Below are 8,206 nucleotides of genomic sequence, written 5' to 3'. Positions count from 1 at the left end.
AGCGTTACTTAATACTAACTTACAGATACGCGCGCGGGGGGGGGGAGTGTGGGAGGTGACGGGGAATATGAGGTCGGAAGGGTTGATATGGCGAGGGGAGGGTGGTGTAGAGTGACGGGGAGTGTGTGGTAGACAGGGTTGGTATTGCGAGGGGAGGAGCAGATCGGCGGTAGAATGCAGGCTAACCTGGTGTCGTCGGCGTGTGGGTGGGTGTCTCGAGGTGTGGTGGAGTGTAGCTGGGTGTATCGGTGTGTGTGGGTGTGACTCTCTCTCTTTCTTTCTCTCGGTGTGGTCGAGTGTAGCTGGGTGTATCGGTGTGTGGGTGTGACTCTCTCTCTTTCTTTCTCGTTCGCTCTTAGGCTGGGCTGCTCAGGTGTTGCTGCGGTTACTTCCGTGCTCGTACTGAATCTGGCGCTCGGCTCTGCCGAGCGTCGGGGGGCTTCGGTGATGTTCGGGTCTTTCCCGACGGGACAGGGCTCACCCGTTTGGCTCTTCCCCGCGGGTTTGGGGTTTGTTATGACTTGCACTCTAGGTGCAACGTCACAAGCGGTACCAGATGGTAAAATGACATGGTAATACGCACACGTCCTATGTTTCTGCTAAAGCAACAATCTATAGAGCCGACGAGAGCATAGGCTTTTAGGTGGATACGAAACAATGTACAACTTACTCAGAATAACCGTTAGATTTTGAAATTCGTGCATATTATAAGGCATCGTTGGGAAATGGTAACATCAGTTCACAATCGCGGTAACTATTCGTGACTATACGTGAACGGGGCATTCCATGCGAAACCGACCAACCCGTGACCTCGACCAATTTTTATTCAATTGAAAATTTTACACTTTCTTGTACCTGCCAAAAGCAGTCTTTCTGAAATATTTTAGATGTTTGTCTCAACCCCTCCAAACACCATAAATTTATCAAAATATCGCACAATTTTTTTTTAAATGCTCATGGCTTTTCCAAAACCCGATATTAAAATAACATACTGTTTCTTTTCTCGTTTTAAGTCGTAGTTCCGCAAAGAAAATTATTCTTTTTTATTTTATTGAAGGGTTTTGGGGCATTCTACATCGAGTACGCACCACTTAAATCTACCTTTTTTCATCGATTTGATAGAAAATCATTAACAAAAACAAAAATACCTATCCTTTAATTCCTGTTCGTCGAAAAGGCAGATATAAATGGCGAATAATTGACATAGAATGCCCCATATACGCTCCGGATATCCTCATCTAATAGTAGCATCAATGTCCGCAAAATTGTCATACTTACAGATTATTGACCGAAAGATTAGATGCGGCAGTAAAATAAATACCGAAATTGCAGGAAACACGCAAGTATAGGCGTGAGGGTTTAGGGTTGAGATGAAAAATTGTGCTCTTGAACAGACCATTATTTATTTACTTATAGCAAATATGGAGGGGGGGGGGGGGGGGCGGTTGATAATCGTCCGAGCCTGTTTTAAAGATTACCCTAATACATACGCGAAATTGTTTCTGAACCGGATGTGTTTAACAATACTAGAAATACATCCCGCAAAACATCTATGTCATTGTACATACATACAATTACTGCATACAACGGTTCAAGATTCGTGGCAAATATTTTACAGGGCCGATCCTTGTTAAAATTCTGATGAAGAATTTGCTTGCCAATTTTTTCTGTTTTTAATTCTCAACAAATAAGGATTTCATACTTTATTTGCTTCGTTTCATTTGTCAATTACGCCTAGTTCTGAATGATGCTACCGAAATTTTTTTTCACATTAGACAAACTACCTGAAAGTTACTCATTAGGTGGAAATCGTTATAAAACTACATACCGTGACTTCTCGTAGATGGTATACGCTACGGATACGCTAGCGAGTTTTGGGTTGGTTTCCGCATCGTATACGACCTACGAAAAGTCAGGGTATGTGTTACTGTTGTACATCAAATCCGGCACAATCCTATAAGATTTCACAGAAATTTGGAACTCTCGAAGGAATCAACTTCTTCGGATTCCGAGTACTATCCCTCACACCCCACTGTCCCCACTATCCGCGCGGCCGTCACTTCTGCGTTTCCTCGTGTACCGTCCACATTCACTTTTCGTGGCGAACGAAGCAAACGCGAGTGTTTTGGTAATTTGCCGTGTCACAAGTTCTAATCACGTGCAAATTTTCACGCGGCCAGTGTGTATACAGATAATTGTTACAAACAACAATAATCTTGTGAGTGCAACAATGGATGAATTACGTCGCACGGCTGAACCGAAAAAAGGTTAAATTTGACGCACCGACGAATGAATCGTTCGTTGCAATGGTAAGTGTTTTATACTGCAAATTTCTGTTATGCAATTATACATATCATTTACAAGAATCCTGCCAAATCTGCACTTGCTATGCAGGGTGTTTCGTAATTCACAGCAAATACTTGACAGGGCGAATCCTTATCAAAATTGGAGTCGAAAGTTCCTAAGAAATTTTTTGGGAAAACGCCTTTTTTCATTCAAAGAAATGGAAATTTAATTTTTTCGGATTTCTGTTTCGATCAACCTTTTAATTTCTTGGGTCCTCGTCAGAATTGATATCGAAATTCCCCGGTTAATTTGTAAATAATTCGTACGAAAATTTTTTTTTCACAGCTGTCTCGGGGGGGTCACTGGGAGTGTATATTCAAAATGGCGACCAAATCATGCTTATGCGTATATTCGAAAAATGGTTTTTTTAGGTTAAAATGGTTTTTCTTGAATAACCCGGCCGGTTTTGATTTTACAGAAAAACCGTCAGAACAAAAGTTGTATTAATTTTGATTCTCTACAAGTTTAGTTTCTACAGTTTTTCTTCCAGGATCAAGGTTTATGGAATTAAACCTGAAAAAAGCGACAAATCCGAAATATTTCCATTATCTCGTTTATTTTCAACGTAATGGCATAAATGAATAGCAACAAACTTGTTGATAATCAAATTCTGAACAACTTCGGTTGTGACCTTTTTTTCCAAAAATCGATATTTTCGGAATTTAACCCGAAAAGGAAGGATTCTCCGTCAATTCGGCCACTTTTTTTTCGACCCATAATTGGTTAAATCAAAGGACTACTAAAAGGTACTCTGCGTGAATTTTTTCAGATTTTGCAATTCATTATTTGAGAAATTGCCGTTTTTTTCTTCAAATGAATATACACTACCGTTCATAAGTATGGAAACACTCGCCCCAGATTGTTCTCACTGTACTCATGATACTCATTGTATTTCTACGAAAATGTACACCGTTGAGGAGTGGGGAGGGACTTCCAGCATTTTCATAGTATAGAAAAAAAATGTAGAAAACAAATCGTCTTGTTCACGTTTACTTCGAAAGAGTGGCGTTCGAAAGATCGTCGTTTTTTTGACATTTGTTTCGATCGTCGTTCTGTTATACATTTTTCAAAATATTGAGTAACCAAATTGTATACGTGTTTCAAATTTTCTTTTCTCTGTTCTCTTCATATATAATCATTTTGATTTTTCGTTAGGAGTGTGCAGAACATAAGAATTGCTGAATGCTTCGTTGCGAATACCACAATTTTATCGAAGCCTAGATTCGAATGCTCGGAGAGTTCAATTATTATAATCGTACGGTAATTTTCTTTTCCGATAATAGGAGAAATTTCCACGTGTTAACATATACCCTAAGTACGATGCAAATATGCGAGAAATTTCAAATCTCAAGGAAAATAAATATTACGACTATTATTATTTCATCATATAAACCATAAAAAGTCAGTTGGAACGAAATTTAGGTTCTTGAATCAGAATTATCATTCTGACAAAAAATGACCGCGTATTTTCCAAAACAATGAAAGCTTTTTCGAAGTGATATGTGAGCATGAAAAGTCAAAACCTATTTCTACGATTTTTTTTTCCGAAAGCGCCGAGTCATTCAATTTTGTTGCAAAATGGGCGCGCAGTAAACTTGAAGAATCAATATCTCATCTCCGGTTCTATTTGACGTAGAAAAATGATTCACAGCACATTCGCGAGCAGGGAGGATAAGCTTTCGTAGAAAACTTTGGTTTATCCGGAAACATTGAACATTGTAATTGTTATTAACGAACGAATTGTTTAATGGTACCATTTTTTGGCGAGGCTTCTACCATTTTATACATTCTGTAAAAAATCTTTCCGATTACAAATAATCCGTCGGGTTTGACGAGGAATTTCCCATTCATATTCATTCCGAACGACCATACGTTAGATATCTGCTATCGGTAGTAAAATATTGAACACGGTGAAATTTAGAGTGATTTGTAAAAAATTAATATCTTAATTTCAAAAGAATTATCTCAACTTTTCGGATTATTCAAGATGATCAAAATTTTTAATCACACTATTCCATTTCATCAGATTCGACCATTCACTTTTAACATTTTTGTGTATAGTGAGATGGCGCCGACACATGGTTGTAAGAGAACAGAAGAGGACCCATGTATTTGTATGTGTCTTTATATGATAAGGAGGTGGGAGCACGAATTCTCTGCCAAAGTATAATTTTATCGACAAGTACTAATCATGTTATGGATTCTGCATTGAAAAAGCGAAATAACCAAATGAGCACGCTTATATTTTACAGGATAATCCGTCGTAACCGTTGGACGGACGCAATGTCACATGCCGCGAGGATATCTTCATGGAGTGGTGAACTATGTTCGAATTACATTACTTCGCAAAGGATGTTAGAAACTCCCATCAACCGGGAGAAGGAACTGTTTCGCACAACCCGCAGCTTCATAGTTACCTCGAATCTCAGATACTATTTCCTTGCATTTAATATCTCAGAGGGTATAAAAATAATCCTCAACGTCGATGTCAACAATTGTTTCATATATCCATAGTAACATGAATAAAGTGTTACAATATTATATATAATCATTTTTTGAAACCCTTTTCACTAGTAAAATAGCTTCGAACATAAAATTATTTCATTATTGTCAGTAGAGTTTTGTGTAACAAGCGACGTACAATTCCAGAATGATTCCAATACAGTAATACCCCGAAGTTACGCTATGGGTCGTTCCGGCATTGACGGCGTAAGTCGGGGTGCACGTTTTATACAACTGTATAATGTACATATATATATATATATATATATATATATATGTATAAATACTCACCAGAGATAATCATGTATGTACCTCATAGAAAACCTCTGAAGAAGAATGAGAAATACTCTTTATTTTGGAAATAGAAAATGTTCGAGCACAGTCGTCTGCCGACACAAAGATTTTTTTTTCTCGCGCACAGTCACTATCCGTAGACTGAACGAATAATCGAATACAATGTAATGCACGGACGGAAAATAAACATGACCATTCAAGTTTGCCGACAAGGTGAAGCGGAGTTGGGTGGGGGGGGGGGGGGGGGGGGGGGGCGACCGATGGCGTAACTTCATAAAACGAGACCACAACGATTCGTACCCGTTTTCTTTCAATCGTATTTTTCGGACATATTTCCAAATATTTACAAATGGTGAATGGTGATATTTATGAAATCATTTTGAAAATACTTCGTGCTGTGTAAAATTAATATTGCGCGATATGTTTTAATGTATATGGGACATTCTTTTACAACCAAACACCTTTGAGACCGACACATCTTTGATTCAGCTGAAATTTTTTTTGACGAGTTCTATACCGAAAAAATAGGGATACGTATTCGAGGATTTTTTATTTCACATATTTCGTAAAATAGAGGGGATCGAAAATTTGATAATTTGGTGTTTTTTGGCTTGGAAGACTCACTTTCAAAAATTCATAACGCCGATTCTATTTGAGCTGGAAAGTTCGTTTTTTTCATCTCAAAGCTAATGAAATGAATTTTATTACAACAATTCTTTCATTAATGATTATTCCGAAATTTATACTGTTATAAACAATTAATATGTTTTAATCGATCTTTAACAATTGCCCCAACCTCGTAGCGAGTTCTTAGCACAACCATCGTATTCTATGTCAAATTTTTCATCCATAACGTATTTTGAATTGATGGAGAATACGATGGTCGTGCTGAGAACTCGCTACGAGGTGAAGGCAATTGCTAAAAATCGATTGAAACATATTTATAATTTATAACAATATAAATTTCGGAATAATCGTAAATGAAACAATTGTTGCATTAAAATTTATTTTATTAGCTTTGGGTTGAAAAAACGAACTTTTCAGCTCAAACAGAGCCGGCGTTATGAATTTTTGAAAATGAGTTCTCCGTGCCAGAAAACACCAAATTATCAAATTTTCGATCCCTTCTATGTTACGAAATATGTAAAATAAAAAAATCCTCGAATACGTATCCCTATTTTTTCGATATAGAACCCGTGAAACAATTTTAAGCTACATCAAAATTGTGTCGGTCGATTTTTATCTAAATCTCTCCGATTCGTCAAAGAATGTCCCATATTCAATTCTGTTTCACAGAACAATAAATTGAATTTGCTATATTCACCGTAAAACTATCAAAATAATCAGTTCGGTCGTGATGCAATCGCTACACACATGACGTCATCATTTGCATGCAAAATTCGGGTCAACTTGGTGGTATGGTTACCGACTCAGATTCAGGCCTTTTACCGACCGCGTTTGGTCTAATATTGTGTTGCGCTACTCTCCGATGGAGAGTACCACCTTCGAATGGTTTGGAACCGAGAAAACTTACGCAGGGGGCGCTTCGATCGATTACAACTTTTAGATCCAGGTCAGCGGCACCTTAAAAAGAGTGTAAAATTGAATTTGGTTTTAAGTTATCGCGCAATTAGCTAACGAGATGACACAGTCAACTAAGATTAAATTTAAAGACACTTTTAACTGGAGTTATTTAACAATTCTAGATTTAGATTGATTCAGTTTGCCTAGCAAAATTCAACCCTACAATCTAATTGAGGACTTGAAAAACTATTTATCCGAATTAAATGCCAAAGAGAGTAAAAGTAAGCTTCAAAATAGGATACGAAATTATATGGTATAAAGTTTGAAAAACAATGCTGGTCAATAATAATGCTTGAATTACAATGGTGCACAGAATGATTCCTCGGTAGAATGAATTGGCAGCAACGGTTAAGTAACAAACTTATCGCTATTGGCTCGATCAAAGTAAAATAATGGGATATTCAGCCATTATGATCTGTAGTATATCCCGCTCTTCAATTTTGCCTCAACTGATGTTAAGAAGGTGGCGATGGCCTGATGAAATTCACTCTGGCACCTGATATCTGACGGAACAACCAGGTTCGATGGTTATAATGATTGCACCGCTCGAGAAACCAGGATCCTTGCCACCTAAACGTTTTGACCATCAGGTAAGGCATAATTTTCCTCGTGTTAATCAAAGTTTAAACTTCGAGCCTGCTGAAAGAAAAGCTAATTTTATCATTGAATACATGTTAAAATATTGTAATAGTCAAAGATCACGTAATTAGAAATTTATCTACATGCTTTCATGCCTGACAAATTTAGTCCCGCTTTGACAATGAATTATTTCGTACCTGAAAATATTAGAAGCTATTATTATCAGACAGGATCTTTTGCTATTTTTGGATACAAGAAGTTTCCAATAAAATGCACAGAAAATAAATCGTTAATGAGACGCATTTTCAATTTTATGTAAATAAAGAATCTGTTCACAATAAACTTTGTTTTCACTTACCTACCTCCGTTTGTCCAAACTCCCACTTGTTAATGACATTTCACATTGAATTTCAGATTTCTCCTTTCAATAAATAACACCCAATTTCTGTATCATTTGATATTTGCTTTTCCGTTAAATTCTTTATTGCGTCGGTTGAATATCTTCCGATATCGACCACGGTATTGCTGAACGATACTGTTCTTCTTAAACAATTCACGTTACGTCAAAATAAACAACAGCATAACCTCAATCCACGGCTTTATGCGCGAGAGATTTACAGCTTTAGTTTCATTTTGTGTATGTCGGCGCTCTGCTCAGCAGACGGAAACATCGCCGCAGGGCGATTTTACCGACCAATGAGATTGAATTATTTGGCGCATGCGCATTGTATGTATAGTTTCAAGAGATTGTCCCGGTATATAGGCCGATAGATCGCAAGAATTTGAGTGTGATGGTGGGGGGTCCAAGCCTTGTACCACCCCCGCCATCAAAGAATCAAAAATGTTTATGGTATACAGGTCTCTCCTGCACACCCCAACCCCAATCAGCGCGGTACATGTG

The 8,206-nt window shown here is 37.7% G+C and overlaps 1 long non-coding RNA gene across 1 annotated transcript; it reads left to right on the top strand.

Annotated features, from left to right (window-relative positions):
• The first annotated feature begins 2,252 nt into the window (after nt 1–2,252).
• LOC124185028 lies at nt 2,253–4,910 on the top strand. The gene is made up of 3 exons (XR_006871327.1): nt 2,253–2,309; nt 4,408–4,460; nt 4,599–4,910. It is a non-coding gene; the product is annotated as an uncharacterized LOC124185028 (long non-coding RNA).
• The last annotated feature ends 3,296 nt before the right edge of the window (nt 4,911–8,206 follow it).

The sequence above is a fragment of the Neodiprion fabricii genome, chromosome 6, assembly GCF_021155785.1.
Source record: "Neodiprion fabricii isolate iyNeoFabr1 chromosome 6, iyNeoFabr1.1, whole genome shotgun sequence".
Taxonomy (NCBI): Eukaryota; Metazoa; Arthropoda; class Insecta; order Hymenoptera; family Diprionidae; genus Neodiprion; species Neodiprion fabricii.
The sequence above is the reverse complement of the archived record's forward strand: the minus strand, read 5'-3'. Positions and strand labels throughout refer to the sequence as shown.